Source organism: Hibiscus syriacus, unplaced genomic scaffold (assembly GCF_006381635.1).
Source record: "Hibiscus syriacus cultivar Baekdansim isolate YM2019G1 unplaced genomic scaffold, ASM638163v2 tig00017808_pilon, whole genome shotgun sequence".
Lineage (NCBI taxonomy): Eukaryota > Viridiplantae > Streptophyta > Magnoliopsida > Malvales > Malvaceae > Hibiscus > Hibiscus syriacus.
The window spans coordinates 1,969,495-1,986,173 of record NW_024062417.1 but is presented as its reverse complement, the minus strand read 5'-3'; the positions used below and the strand labels follow the sequence as shown (position 1 = coordinate 1,986,173).

The 16,679-nt window shown below is 35.6% G+C and overlaps 1 pseudogene; it reads right to left on the bottom strand.

Moving 5' to 3' along the window:
* Positions 1-12,846: 12,846 nt before the first annotated feature.
* LOC120208906 lies at positions 12,847-16,448 on the bottom strand (annotated as a pseudogene).
* Between the last annotated feature and the right edge of the window lie 231 nt (positions 16,449-16,679).

Sequence of the window (16,679 nt, the reverse complement as noted above, 5' to 3'; positions counted from 1 at the left end):
TTTGTAAGATCAAAGGAAAACATGATGGGCCTGCTAAACAAAGGGTTAAATCGAGATCAAGCTGAGAAAACATGCATATACTATGACAACCAAGCAACAATTGCTAGAGCACAAATTTTCATGTATATGGTAAATCAAGACTATGTGTTGTCGATATAATACCATTAAAAATTAGTCTCATATGGAGTTATCTCTATTAATTTTGTAAGATCAAAGGAAAACATGATGGGCCTGCTAAACAAAGGGTTAAATCGAGATCAAGCTGAGAAAACATCTTAAGGAATAGGACTAAATCCCATGAAGTTTAAAGGCTTTATGTGAAGGAAACCCCTACCTTGTTGACTGGAGATCCCAAGATCTAGGTTCAAAGGACAACTTATGAGAACTAAATTCTTGTCGGAGGGGTAGTTGCGTGAAGTATGTCATCGTTTACACAAACGGTAGAATAGTTCAAGGACATCGCATGTACTGTTTAGCCAGTAAAGTAAGTACATTGTCACAAGGGAAGGTTCAAAGGAGGAAACCTACTTGTCATATGCAACTATCGATCGTAGAGGCTATCACTGCATCGTGTCAAAATATTTTGATAAAATCATCAATTTCAATCACGGGGAGATTGTTGGGAAAAATGGTGAATTTCATTGATGTATTTAATATTTATTTTAAATTCATTATTCCTTTTTAACATTACAAATTAGAAAACATTTTTTAATTTGAATATTAGTAGGATAATTACTCTTTGAATATGTCAAATTAAAATATATTTATTATCTATTTACTTTGAATATTAAAGATAATTATATACTTTTGAATATTTCAAATTAAAATAATATCTATTTAAGTTTGAATAGTAAAAGGAGTTTATATCTTTTAAATATTTTAAATTAAAAGATATTATTATATGTTTAAATTTAGATATTAAAAGATATCTAGATGGACTAAAATTCTCTTAAATCCCTTATAAATACTGAGCTAACCTGTTAGATTTTTCATATCTCATAATTCAAGAACTTCTATTTTATTGAAAAATATTCTCTCCTTATTTTCCCAGTAATAGAAAAAGGCAATGATAGTTCATATTCTCTACAATTAAAAGATCTCGAGCACAAATGAGTACTCGAATGTCTTAAAGAAACTATGTAGCGGCATGCCTCAATTGTTTCTGATCACAAGATAAAAAAAGAGTATTTTTTCTTTCTATTTATTTTCTTTTATTTTTAAAGATATATAATTTCTTCTATTTTGTTTTTCTCATGTTTGATTTTGTCTCGGATGGTTATTTTGAATAACATTAACCATTCTTTTGTGAAGTACATAAGTTTGTTATGTTCCATACGAAGTACAAACTGACCATTATTTTGGTTGGTTGATACTTGATGATGATTGGCCTACTAGCTTGTTTTGCATGTTAGTAATTTGGTATGTTTGCAATGACCTTGAAAGTTATAAATGCTTATAGAGTATTATGAATTTATTAGGCACTTTGCATGATTTTTAGCCTTAATTATCGGTTGTGATGGAATGATGTTTTAATATGTTTAAAAGTGTCCAAGAATTTCTTTCATGTCGTAAAATGTGTTGGTGTAGGCTTCATTTCACGTTCATTAGTTGATACGTGTGACCTATAGACACCACTGTGTGAGACTAGATCTTATAAACTAATTAAGAGGATTATTATTGATATTATGTGAGATTAAATTTGCTTCTAAAATATGTCATATGCGTATGTGAGATCAGATAAACATATAATATATTATGTGATGAAATTGTTACGGATAGTTTGTAAAAATCAAAATTCTCCTATTATGGCTACATGATTGTTGTGTGACATTATATGCTAATATTCTTCGTATATATCTGTGTGTTTAATGTGTGAATTAAATGATAATTGAAGCTAGGTGAAACTAGTAATAGAAGGAAAACTCTATCATGTAGATCATATATAGATAATGATTAGTACGATATATTTTAATGATAACATTGTATATTTGGACTTTTTCTTCTCTGCTTATATCGTCTATCATGCTTATATTTATAAATTTCACGAAGTAAGTGTATTATTGAGCTTTGTAACGCTCAGGGTTCAGATGTTTCTGTTCAAATGTTAGTAGTATAGACTTGTTCAATAAGCATTGTCGCATTAAGATTTCTAGAGTTTTCGAATCATAAAACAATATTATTTACTTTAGAGAACATGTGTACACCTACGATCCTTATTTATGTATTTGGCATGTAAATTCTATTAGTATTTGTATTATTTTGATTAAAATCAAACTATTGAAATTTCGATTTTGTATAAATATTCTATAAGTGACTTGTATGTCATTATTTTAGTATATTACCTTATGAGTTCATTGGTAATAAAGAGAAGAATTTTAAGTTTGAATATTTTTTGACAGTTCACTGCGACTTAAGTCTATCTTATTACATATCGAATTTGAAATGTTATATTTTAAATACTATAAAAATATCTTCTAAGACTTAAAGTTTTTATTTAGAGAAAATAACCGCAGTGACAAAAAATGCCTTATAATATACGATTTTAACCAACTTTTTTTGGATTTGCCAAAATGACCAACTAAATCGCAATGCGATCGATAATTCGCAACGCGATCTCCGGTATCGCAAATCAGTTTCCAGATTCGCAACGCGATTCTGACTATCACATTGCGATTTTCCAAATTTGCGTTGCAATTTTCCGACTATCGCAATGCGAATATGTAAATCGCAATGAGAATATGTAAATCGCAATGCGATTATGACTATCGCAATGCGATTCTGACTATCGCAACTCGATTCTGACTGTCGCAACACCGAATTTCAAATTCGCAACAGGTTTTAGTTTCGCAACAAAAATGTTTTGGGTATATAACTACGCAGAAGAAGCAACTCATAACCTAAATCCCTAAATCGCAACTCATTCCATCTCCATCTATCACTCTCTCTCTCCGGCGACATCCGTTCTAATCCAACGACATCCTTCCCCATCCGGCAACAGGTTTTAGTTTCGTAGCTTGTTTGTTTAGTAAATTAATTTACAATAATGAAATCATCTAATGTTGATCATGTTTGGATAGATTTGTGTTTTGGAGGGTCATGGGAGAATGTTCATGGTGTTTTACAATATATGCCTTTACCCATGAATCTTCAACTAAAATTGTCATTAAAAAAGTTAACTTATGAAACTCTAATGTTACATGTTGCAAATAAATTGAATTTAGAGCCCTTAAGTGGATTTAGGCTATCTATCAGAAAAGGTAGTTTTATTTGTTAACCGAAAATGAAGATGTTGAACGATTCATTGCTTACATTAGTTTTCGCAAGATGATGTTACATTGTATGTTTGAACCTAGAAGTAGTGAAGTTGGGTCACGTACGGGTAGTAATCAACTAATTTTTCAACCCCAGTTTATGGTGCTCAAATTAATGGTTCCACCACAATTTCATCACCAAGCAAATTTGTTTTCACCACATTTCCAATACCAAACACAATCTCAAAACCCACAACCTTTCCCTAATCCAATCCCAATCAACTTTCAGCACCAAATTTCGGTTTCGTATTACCAGTTAGACGATGATGAGCCAACAAAAATTGTGAGTACTAGTCGGTATTCTAATTTGATCTTGGTCAATACCCGGACTTTGATCTTGGTCAATACTCGATTTTGATGATGTTTCAGAAGAAGAAACAGACCCTGCGTGTAATGATTTTGATATGATCAATACCCGAATTTTGATGATGAAACAGTCGCTGTCTAGGAAGATGTTGTTGATGATAATGAGGAGGAAGTTACGACGGAATGAATGACATGTTGAACATCCATTCTATAATTCATATAACCCTAAAGAAAAAGAAGAAGAAGAAATCCCCGAAGAAAAGTCCCCGAAGAAAATGCCACGGGAGTATAACTAGAATATGCCAGAATTTCTTCAGATACCGGAAGAAGAGTTGGTAAAAATAGCAGTTGATTGTTCACAAAATTATTCGTATCAAGAAGATGATTGTTTTGATACAAAGGAAGACTTGAAGATAGCTTTGTATACGAAATGTGTGGACGATGGCTATCAACTAAAAGTTAACAATCAAGCAAAGATCGTTTCGAAACAAGGTGTATGATTGACAAAAACTATACGTGGCGTATAATTGCAAAGAGGATAAAAGATTACGAAATGTTTCTAGTTAGGACTTTTATTGATAAACATACATGTTCAAGAAACCAAGTTTTTCCTCACCATAAACAGGAAAACAAAAAGGTGTTGGGTGGTTTTCTGGCTGAGTTAATGTTTTTGAATGGCAAGGTATATTGGGGACATGAAATTATGACTGACATGAATGCTCGATTCAAGATTAGTATCTCATATTCTCAAGCTTGGAGAGCCAAATGTTATGCCTTGGAATTGTTGAGGGGGTCGCCAGAAGCATCGTTTGCCCAACTGCCGGCTTATTGTCACAATTTAAAGCTGAAAAATCCTGGGTCGGTAACTCATATCAAAACAGATAGAGATGGACGCTTTGAGTTGCTGTTTATCGCCATTGGTGCTGCGGTTAGTAAATCAATATAATTTTGTTGACTCATTTTTGTTAGTTACATGCATTTCACATTTAAATGATTATATTTCTTGTGTATATGATTTTGTAGATTCGTTCGTTCATTACTTGCATCCGCCCAGTTATTATAGTTGACGGAGCACATTTAAAAGGTCGATACCTTGGAGTAAACTTATTAGCAGTAGCCATGGATGCTAACAATGGGATACTGCCAATAGCTTACGGGGTTGGCAAATCTAAAACCTCTGATTCATGGACATGGTTTATGGGGCATCTTAGGGATTGCATAGGTCCTATTAGGAATCTGAAAATCATATCCGATTGGGCAAACTCAATTGGCAACACTGTTAGAAGGTGTTTCCCAGATGCTTTTCATGGACTTTGTGGTGTTCATTTGTATAGAAATCAAAAATCAAGGTCTGCTGGTATATAAAAAATCACAAATGGACATACTAAAAGGCTGTAAAAGCTTATCGGGAAGTGGATTTTAATAAGCATATAAATTGTTTAAGATGTGTTTTGTCTCAGTGTGCTCAAACACTAGAAGATGTCGGGTTTGAAAGATGGTCAAGAGTACATCAACTTGGAGCAAGATATGGTTTCATGACGTCTAATAGTGCAGAATCAATCAACGCTTTAAGTCGTCATTCCCGGAAATTACCCATTACTATGTTAATGGAGTTTTTTCGAGCCTCTATTCAACAGTGGTACTACAAGAAAAGAAACCATGCAGGTATTATTTATTTAAATTTGTAACTTATCATATATTTTACTAAGTATTATTTATTTAAATTTACAGGAACATTGGAACATCGTGTTACACCATGGACTGAAAAAAAGATAACGAAACGTATTGTGAAGTCAACGTCATGGAGAGTTGAACCATGTTCAAACACTTTGTTTAAAATACTGGATAATAACTTAAATGGGCTTGTCGATCTAAATGCAAAGACGTGTAGTTGTATGAAATGGAAAACATCTGGTTATCCGTGTAGGTATGTTATAAAAATTGTTCTTCATCTAAACCAAGATGATTCAAGCGCATACACTATGGATTGCTACACTACAGAAGTATATCGACAGACTTATGCCGAGATTATCTACCCTATTCCACATCCTTCTGAGTGGGACATACCAGATGACTTACAAACAGTTTTTCCACCAGCCATGGACAGAAGGCTACCTGGCCGACCAAAAAGTCACGATCATATACCGTCTAAGGGTGAAGAGAAGAAGAGATCGACATGTAGTCGGTGCAAGGAAACTGGTCATACAAGGTTGACATGTGGATCACCAGTGCCATCACAATCATCTTTTCCTCTACCAAAATATGGATCCTCATCAAAATCCAAAGCTCATATGGTGTCAAGAAAAAAGGCAATCAAAATCGCAATCAAAATCAAAATTCCAATCACAACCGGCTTCACCTTTTGGGACTATTAACTTAGGTGCTTTTTAAATGCAAACGTTGTATTATGTGTAAACTTTTAACATTTTCAGTTAGGCATGTATTAGTAACTTGAGTTTGAACATCACTATGATCTGTTCAGTTGTTATCACTTATTACACATTCATTTGAATATTACAACGCGAATTTGACTGTTATGTGTATTTTATGTGTAAACTTTTAATATTTTCAGTTAGGCATGTATTAGTAACTTGAGTTTGAACATTGCTATGATATATTCAGTTGTTATCACTTATTACACATTCATTTGAATATCGCAACGCGAATTTGACTATCGCAACACGAATTTGATTATCGCAACTCAAAAATTGCAACGCGTATTTGACTATCGCAACACGAATATGACTATCGCAACGCAAAAATCGCAATGACTATTTGACTATCGCAACGAGAAAATCGCAACGGCTATTTGACTATTGCAACGAGAAAATCGCAACGCGAATTTAAGTATCGTAACGCGAATTTGATTATCGCAACGGGTATTTGACTATCCCAACGAGAAAATCGCAAAGCATATTAGACTATCGCAATGCGAATTGACTTTCGCGTTGCGAATTTTTCTTTCGCATTGCGATTTTGAGTTTAGCGTTGTGAAAGTGTACCTCCAACAGGTCTTTTGCCTTCAATATGATGCAGATTGAAATCAACAAATCAACTTTTACATTTCAATCAATTAAACAAGCACAAATAAGAATTATTTACACATCAATATTAAACAAATCAACTTTTACAAATCAGTTTTTATAAATCAATTAAACAAGCAAAAAATGATAATAATTCTTATTTTCCTCATCAATTAAACAAATCAGACTTTTAAGAATCAATTAAACAATCAAAAAAATTGTACCCCAGACAGTTGTTTATGCACCCATACATCAATTTCACGCAGCTCACTTCAGGATTAACCTGCAGAAACCAAACATTTGCTCAAATAACACTTTCTACACATCTAAAACCAACAAACAACAAATTATTATTGAATTCTAGGTACTTAACAACACTTGCATTTGACTTACAAATTGTTTATGGACACTTCATAACATGGATGCAGGTAGGCAGCGTCTCGAATATATCTCTCTAGGCATAAAATGCCGAAACCACAAGCCTACTGTACCTCTATCTCTATCGGTGGGAGGTAGAAACTGTGTACTTCCTGTCGTCAAACGCTCCAAGCACATGCATACGAGAGGACCACAATCCCCTCTGGCTTCCGGCGTTTGTTGTGGCGCGGTCTCATCTCTGATAACTGTAACATTGAACATCTTTGGCTTCTTGTTTCCAAAATAAGTCCAATAATTAATCGCATCCAAGAATTTAGCCAAATGAGAGCTCCATCCCTTAATAATATCTCTCAAATTAGACAATGATATATAATTTATCATGCTGTCATATACTATTATCTTCAGGGATGGGAGCTGAAGCTCGACGAGAAGCCAATGAGTAAGTTCCAAAACAGGGATAAACACCTACAATCATAAGTAATAATTCAAATTGTGCACTTATTTATGAACACCTTTAAAATATTTAAAAAAATAAATACTAACCTTATCGACCTCCCACCATGCAGGATAAAGTTTAGCTTGTCCATTAGCCAACACATATGATTCCTGTCGTTGATTCTTCAAGTGAACTACGTGAAAAGACGTCAGCATAATTGTATATCGCGTATTTTTTTATTTTTATTTTTCTTCAAAGACCTTACTATTAGAAGACGTGACACCCATGCATCAATATGCTGTTTTACAAAAAAAGACATATATTAGTGAATTACATAAATTAAAAAAAAATTAATCAAAATAAAATATAAGAAGAAATATAAGACTTACCCCCCCATCGAAATAGCCATTGTCTTCAACCCCTAATAACACACCCCACCAAGACCGTTCAATCAACAAATGCATATCATCGTTGAGTTTGTATATGTCAGCGTAACACCCTTGGCTCCGCTCATGTAGATAAAAATCAACTGCGGTCTTAGCCCAATGGGTATTATCCAGAATTGTTTCCGGTAGTTGTTTCCTCTCCAATTCATCTACCGGAATGGTACTGGCCGGTAACTTATACGAAAGCCAACAGTCATCCATCATGTCCGGCACGTGAGGGGGTTTCTCAATAATTCGATATATTATGCCGTGTGAATTGGGCTCTAGAATGTTGGGAGGGACCTCTTCAACGATGACAATGGCCTCTTAAACGGTGGGAGGGGACTCTTGAGGGATGATAGGGGCCTCTTAAACAATAGGGGAGGCCTCTTGAATGATGACAGGTGAGTCGGGCTTTTTCTTACGGATTCTTCGCACTATTGGGGTGAACGGAGAATTAATGGCACGTGCACGCCGTCTGATGCGTGAACTCCGTCTTGCAAGAAAAACCCAACGTAGAGCATCCACCTTAGCGGGCCGCTAAAAATAAATTAATACATAAATAAGTAAATAAACAGACATGATATTAAACAGTGAAATCAAAGACAAATATATTTCAAACTTGCACGGTATTCACCCAAGTCATTATTCTATCATTGTTCACAAAGACATAAATTAGTGCAGGTTCAATGACAACATAAAGAGTAGTAGTTTATTCTTGAAACTTAAATTTTCAACACTGTGAAGTTAGTATTTGTCTTTGTCTTTTGGTTGAAGTAATGCAATTCATTCAAGTTTCAATTTGCAGAAGAAGAATAGAATCTGAAACTTAAAATCGAACACGAATGACTAACGCAACGCGAAAATGACTATCGCAACGCGAAAGTAAACTATTCTTCTTCTGCAAATTGAAACTTGAATGGATTGCATTACTTCAACCAAAAGATAACCAAAAACAAATACTAACTTCACATGGATAAAGAATAAATAGTTTAGCAGTATTGACAGCAACCGAATGAATTTACTAAGCAATCTAAGTGAAATGGTTAATCTAAGTGAAATGGTTAATCTAAGTGAAATTACGAGTAAATTTATCATCAAGTTAAATATGAAAAATATTAACTCACCTCATTGCGTAGAGTATGAACCTCATTCTGCAACGATGCTACCATCTCACGTAGAGCATATACCTTACAACGTAAAGTAGACACCTCAACACGCCATGCACCATTGTCATCGCGTAAAGTACCGACCTCCTCACGCAAGGCATTGACCTCATCACGTAACTCCCTTAACTCATCCCGTGGAGGTGGAGAACAGGGATATAAACGTCGTGGCATCTTTTCTGGTCGCTTATCATGAGGTGATGGTGGAGAAGAGGCTCGATTATGTGACAGAATAGGTGATGGCTCTCGTTGTGGAGGTGTATAGTCGGGTCGATCAGGTGATGGCTCTGAGTGAGGTGATGGCTCTCGAAGTGGAGGCTGCTCATCATCCGTGCCATCAAAAAAATGCTTACTAGCTTGCCACCAATCAGTGGCAAGCTCAGCTTCCGTGGGTGTCAGCCTCTGTAATGGAGTGTTGGACTCCTAACAATATAAAAGCTCAAACAAAGTTAAATGTGTACTAGTAATAACTTGTTTATAAACATATGGTAGTATTTGTGTTGACTTACATTATTTATTGTCGTATACGGTAATAAATCTTCCCATTGCTGCAAGGTCCGTTTCCTCTTCCAGGAAATAGCCCTAGGAATATCATTAGAAGTTTTTAATGCATATGTCTACATGGCGGGAAAGGCCTCAAATATCCAAATCTACAAACAATATATTAACAAACATTAGTAATTGTTAAATAATAATTAATTATAATTTTGGAAACATTATATAAAAATTCTTACCTTAAAGGCCCAAATAAAGCCTGACAAAGTGTATTTGGAACCATCGCCACGCAAACTTTTTCGATCATAAAAGGCAGACGACAACTTATTCCATGTAGCTTTCCATAGATACGAACCCCACGGAAACAGGTTCCATGCATTTAGGTCCTCTACCAATTTAATTAGATCATTAGGAATACGTTGTCTGGTCTCTTTGCCTAAAAAGCCGGCATGCAAAAGTATTAGAAGGCATACTCGGACAACATCGGCGTCATCCATCCGAGTAAAACCATCTTTCTTATTCAATAATCTCGTCAAGTCTTCCACGTGTAAATTCGGCTTCTCCATTGACAGCTTGGGAAAAACCCGAGATAACCATGATAGGTGGGTAATATGTCTAGTGTACCGACCTACATCATCGTGTCCGAAGCGTAGACCGGTGATTAAGCTAAACTCCTCCCGCCCAAAACACGTATACGCCGGTGGAAAATCAAACCATATCTCTTCATCACGACGTTGTATAGTCTCTGGTAGATCGCTAGTCATGGTTTGAAGAAACAGATGGGTCAACATAGCATCTCCACCCGGATGTTGTACTTTCAGCCATGGCCCGAAGCATGTATCCTCAAATATTTTTCTTTGTGCAGGTGAAAGCTTCGACGCAATTGTTTTGGCCAGGCTTAATTTATTTCTTAAGGTCAATTGAGCCGAATAAAAGTTCTACAAAAAAAATAAACATACCAAGTTAGATATACCAAAAACTACACTGTGAAGATATACCAAGAACAATAAACATAAAGAGTAGTAGTTTATTCTTCAAACTTAAATTTGCAATAATGTGAATTTAGTATTTGTCTTTGTTTTTTTGTTGAAGTAATGCAATTCATTCAAGTTTCAATTTGCAGAAGAAGAATAGTTTCTGAAACTTAAAATCGCAACACGAAAATGACTATCGCAACGCGAATTTGACTATCGCAACGTGAAATAAAAATTGCAACGCGAAACTAAAATCGCATTGCGATTCTATCATTGTGATTTTCATTTTGCGTTGCGATTCTCGATTTCAAATACTAAAATTGAAACTTGAATGGATTGCATTACTTCAACCAAAGGACAAAACAAAGACAAATACTAAATTCACAGGGTTTAAAGACTAAACAGTTTAGCAGTATTGGCAGCAATCGAATGAATTTAATAAGCAATCTAATTAAATGGTTAATCTATTATTGAAATTACAAATAAACATATCATCAATTTCAATATGAAAAACCTAATAATAATGCAAAAATTTCAAAATAAAAATAATTAAAAAAACTAACCCTCGGTGGTTGATTTGGTTGATTTTCCAATTCTGACCGTGAATGATTGTGAAGGTGGCTCTGAGAGATGGAGATAGACGGATTTTGCCGGAGATGGGGACTGATTTCGTCGGAGATGGGGATGGATGTCGCCTTAGAGAATGAGAGATGGAGATGGGACTGCGTTGTGATTTAGGGTTTTAGGTTATGAGTTGCGATTACGTGATATACTGTGGACGGTTCAGTGTTCCGATATATTAATATTCGTGTTTGAAATTTGAAAAAAAATATGCGTTGCGATAATAATGGCGCTTTGAAAATCGCATTGCGATAGTCAGCATCGCGTTGCGACAGTCAGAATCGCGTTGCGATAGTCAGAATCTCGTTGCGATAGTCATACTCGCATTGTGATTTACATATTCGCATTGCGATAGTCGGAAAATCACAATGCGAATTTGGAAAATTGCAATGCGATAGTCAGGATCGCGTTGCGAATTTGGAAACTGATTTGCGATACCGGAGATTGCGTTGCGAATTATCGATCGCATTGCGATTTAGTTGGTCATTTTGGCAAATCCAAAAAAAATTGGTTAAAATCGTATATTATAAGGCATTTTTGGTCACTAAGGTTATTTTCTCTTTTATTTATCACTTAAAATTGTTGAAACTGTGTCATGATCAATATTGTGGCATTTATCATTTGTGTTCGATTTCCGAATTGAATAAGGGATGTTATACGTCCACCATCTCTCCAATATTCAACCATCACACTATCATTTATCACCTCCATTCAAATTTTCAACCTTGTTCATTTTTTTTAATTTCATTTAACTCTTATGGTATTGTTAAAAATCATATGACAATAATAAGGAGCACCAAAAGTGCATGGAAAACCCAAGGACACGTTCCTCCAAGCGGTAGCAACTTTAAAAAAAAAAACAAGAAAAAGAGCGAAAACGTCCCATGAAAATGACATTCCTCGAAAAAAAAGTTCTATTATAATAAAAGTATGAACGGTAGGAAAATAAATGAAAACACATATTTTATCTTTGAAAATATACCAAAAATTGTCTATGTAAGAACCCCATATCAAATGGCCATGCAAGTACCAATCAAGCCGATCCATGTAACAATCTTTGCAATATTTTTTCTCCAAAGTTGATTTCAAACATGGACCCAAAAGATTTGATGTTATCTCATATTTTTAATAATTTTCGTATGCAAACTTAAAATTTACGTAACAATTCGTAAATCTCGTTTAATTCAACTAAGATATAAAATAACTCCAAAGTCACAATTAAAAAAATTAAATAATGATAAAATTAATATTTAAAATAAGAGATAAACTTAAAATCGAGATATTCTATAAAATGTTGAATTTACCCATAAAATGATTGGGCAAACCCACATTGTAAGTATTTACTTGACAAAAAAACTAAATTGTTGTTAGGAAGCACAATGATGAACGATGAACCAACAACCATTTAATTTAGTAGATGAGACACTAGATCGGAAGGATCATTTTCGTCTCTTCGATTCGAATTAATCAATTTGATATCGATGATTATGGAAAAAACGATGATAAATGATGACTATTATAAATACCACCTTATTTAAATTACAAGATATAACACTCACGAAGCAGTTATGGTAAACCAGTTAAAACCAAAAGTAAAATCACCATTACCAGCATCATATGTATAGCGAAAGCAAAATACTTGAAAAACAATACTATTTAAAACCATCAATGGAAAGGTGCATGGCAAAGTGTGATTGGACGATATGCTTGTTTAATCCGTCCTAGGCTGTTTCGAATCCGGCAATGTGCCCATCCACGATGGAGGGAAATGCCAAAATTCGAATGTGTCCATCAATAGAGCAAACTGTTTTGGGAGGATGTGTGGTATGGAGAGAATGCTCTAAGGTCAAGATACCCACGAATATACAGGCTAGTGTCAAGAAAATATAAAACGGTGTGTGAAATGCTTAGTGCAGGCGAGTGGAAAAGTTTAGATACGACAGCCTTGCTCGAGAGACAATTGTTGGATAGGGAACAAACCATTGTCCAAATTATAAAAGGAGAAGTGGACAAAGTAAAGTTAAATCAGGGTGTGGCTGATCGGATCATATGGGTTCATGAAAATGATGGAATGTTTAAGGTCAAGAAAATGACAGAATTACTGCTCAGTAATGGGAATTTTGAAGATGATGGTTCGTTCAACTTCGATAAAATATGGAGTCTAAAGGTTCCTCCGAAGGTGAAATATTTTCTATGGATGCTAAAATTGAATAGAGCACCAACAAAGATTTTCCTTAAAAACAGAGGGATTAAGCTATCAGACACTCAATGTTTATGTCCTTGGTGTGGAGATGCTGAAGAGGATGCAAACCATTTGTTTGTGTCATGTATTTTTATGGGGTGTTTCTGGAATGCTTTTTGCAGGTGGTGGCATATTACAGGATTCAATATGCAGACAGTTGATGAATTATTTGAGTTTTGTTATCAGTTTCGATGGCCAGGTTCTGTAGTATTGACTTGGTATGTAAGTTTTGCAGCGGCGCTTTGGAGTCTGTGGCTGGCCAGGAATAATTTTGTTTTTAGGAATAAAGGAACTAAACTTAAAGACCTTCTTGTATATGTGAAGATGAGAGCGTATGCTTGGTGCAAGGCGTTGAGGGAATTTTTTACCCTAGATGAGAAATGCTAGTGGGATTGGCCTGGGGATTCAGCTGGATCAAGTGTAGATCTAAGTCTGAAGAAAGTCTGCCAACAGCATGTGATGGGTCAAATGAAGTTCAACGTGAATGGTTCAGCAACAAAGTAGTTAGCATGTTGTGGGGGAGTGTTAAGGACAGCAGAGGGACATGTAGTAGCAATGTTTTTTGGGCCGGTAACAGAGGTTAATTCTGACTATGCAGGGCTGGTAGCAATAAAAAATGCATTAGTGGTGTTCGTTGAATCTAATTGGTATGGTAAGGCTATCTTGATTGTAGAATCTGATTCTACAGCAGTGTTGAATTGGGTTCAAAATTCTTCTATTCGACCATGGAGGTGGGGAGCAACTTTTCAGGAAATTGATGTTTATGTATTGAAGATAAATGATGTTAAGTTTTTGTTCATGCCAAGGATAAGAAATAATATGGCAGATTACTTGGCCAAGATGGGTTCGAGGAGAAAAATTATGTTCAAGGCAAGTTGGTAACACGATAGCAGGGAAGTTTTATTTTTTAATAGTGTTATCATTATTTAGCAAGATTGGATAGATTTTGATTAGATGCAGGAAAATGGGTCTTTCTTTATTCACCTAGATACTGTGATGGCTTTTTGAAGAACCTGCAATTTTTTATCTTGTCAAGGCGGGGTAGTTCGGTATAAGGAGTGCTCTTACTTTGATTTTGTGTAAATTATTTTGTGTTTTGTGAGCTGTTCCCCAACTGTGGAGTACTCTTTTCCCCCATTTAGGATTAGGGGTTTTTTAATGAGGCTCTTAGTTGGGGGTATGTAAATATCTAAATGAAAATTACTAGTTGCTGAGCAAAAAAAAAAACGATGGAGGGAGCATTCCAATTTGCTCGTGAACTATCTTAAACAACGGCGGCAGCATCCAATAAACACCAGCAACCTCCTTCATTGCAATGCTACCATTACCATCAATTGCCTCTCCACTTCTGTTAGTCCAAATGCTAATCCTAGGCTGAAGTCCACGCACAGCTTCAGCGTTGATCTTAGCAATCTCTTGAAACATTCCACCGTTGATCATTTAGTAATCCCTCAGGGCAGCATAATTGCCTCCCAATGCGTCTAAAAGTGTTCGCATGTAAACACCTTGGGCTTGTGCCAGTGCCATCAGCCCTTCATCTTCTTTCTGCTTCTCGTACAGTTCTACATCAGCAACCCTCTAACGACCATAAAATATTACATCCACAATGGTCTTTTGCGTCGCCGCTTCTTTTTCCTTCTAATACAATATTGTGTTTTTCGTACAACTCCCAATTTGCTTCTTGCACCTGAAATTTCAATGGATCAAAAGCAAATGGTATATATTAGATTAAAACACCTCAATAGTTAAAAAATATATTAGGTTCTGAGTTTAAATAGTTGCAGTGTATGTATGTTGTCAGTATATATACCTTAATAGTTAAAAGGAGAATTATTCTTTTTATAGTCTCTAGAGCAAGGTGTATACACATTATCAGTATATATGTTTCAATAGTTAAAAAGAGTATTATTTTTTCTAAATGTTTTAGACTTAAGTAGTTGCATATGTAAAGTTTATGCGCGCAGTCAGTTAAAATTATATACGCCTCAATAGATAAATATGAATTGTTCTTCTTAGAATTTTGGATTTAAGTAGCTGCATCTGCAGTCTAATGTTGATATATATTCTTTAATAGTTAAAAGGAATGTTGTTATCTATAAAACTTATTAATTCGGACAGCTACATCTATAGTTTCTTGTTGTGAGTATATATATGTTGTTTACCTTGGTATCGTACTCAACACTTACTTGGCTAAGAAACTCATCCTTGAGCTTCTCTGCCCTGGTCAAAGCGTTCATCCTCTCGACCTCCCTTTGCAACTTAGCTTCCCTCAGTGCAACAGCTTTGGACACTTTCACCTCTGCCACTTGCGCTTCCCTAGACCAGCCGGCTTTCTTCTTTGCCAAATCTGCATTTCCCTAATCTAACTCAGCTTCCCTTTGGTTCTTATAAACTTTCACCTCAGTCTTCACCCTTATCTCCTCCTTCTTCCCCTCTCCTTGTCGCTGAGTGGATATAATCTTCGTGTCCACATCGATCTTCCAAATGTTTTGAAGCGTTTGCCGCCTCATTCTCTTTGACCAAATCTCCCCCTTCATCTTGGCCTCCGCCACATCCACTTTGGCCTGATTAGTAGCTTCCATTTGAGTCTTTTGACCCAAGTAAAAAAAAATACTCATGTCCAGGCACATCCACAAGCTGCTTAACATTAGCGTTATAAATCAATAGCCTGAACTGGTTGAGCTCAAGCTGGACTTTCTCGAGAACCTCGAGTTTGAACTCTTTGGTTCCTTTAAAAATCTCTTCCATGGTCATGGAAGCAGCAAGGACCCTTGTTTCACCTTCAATGATACCTTGTACAAGCTCTTTAACATGGTTAGAGAGCTTGTCATTAGGTGATATAAGCTTGACATACTTGAGGAGGCTGGCCTCATCGACTCGAGGACCGATAGTGACGAAAGGGAGCTTCTCAGCGCTCATGGCTTGGACTTCGAAGGTTTAGTTTACCCACGAGAGGTCAAGACGGTGCAAGACTGACCGGGAGGTATTCATGCCTTCTTGGCAAGCTTTATGTCTGGGATGCCTATGTCTGTTATGAACAGATATTCTGACACATTTGCTATCTTATACATGCTGCTTTTTTCTTTCTTGTTTCATTCAGAACTAGTAATTAGAGAAGGGAAATTGTTAGGCATCTGGAATTTGCAGCAAAGAAACTAAACAAGCTTGAACAAGAAAAGCATTCTATTATTGGAATTGTATCCCTCATTGCTTGATTGCACTTACATTTATAGCTCTCTAATAACATACTCTAACAACCTAACAACCTGAAACAGATTCCTAACAACTTCACATGATGATTA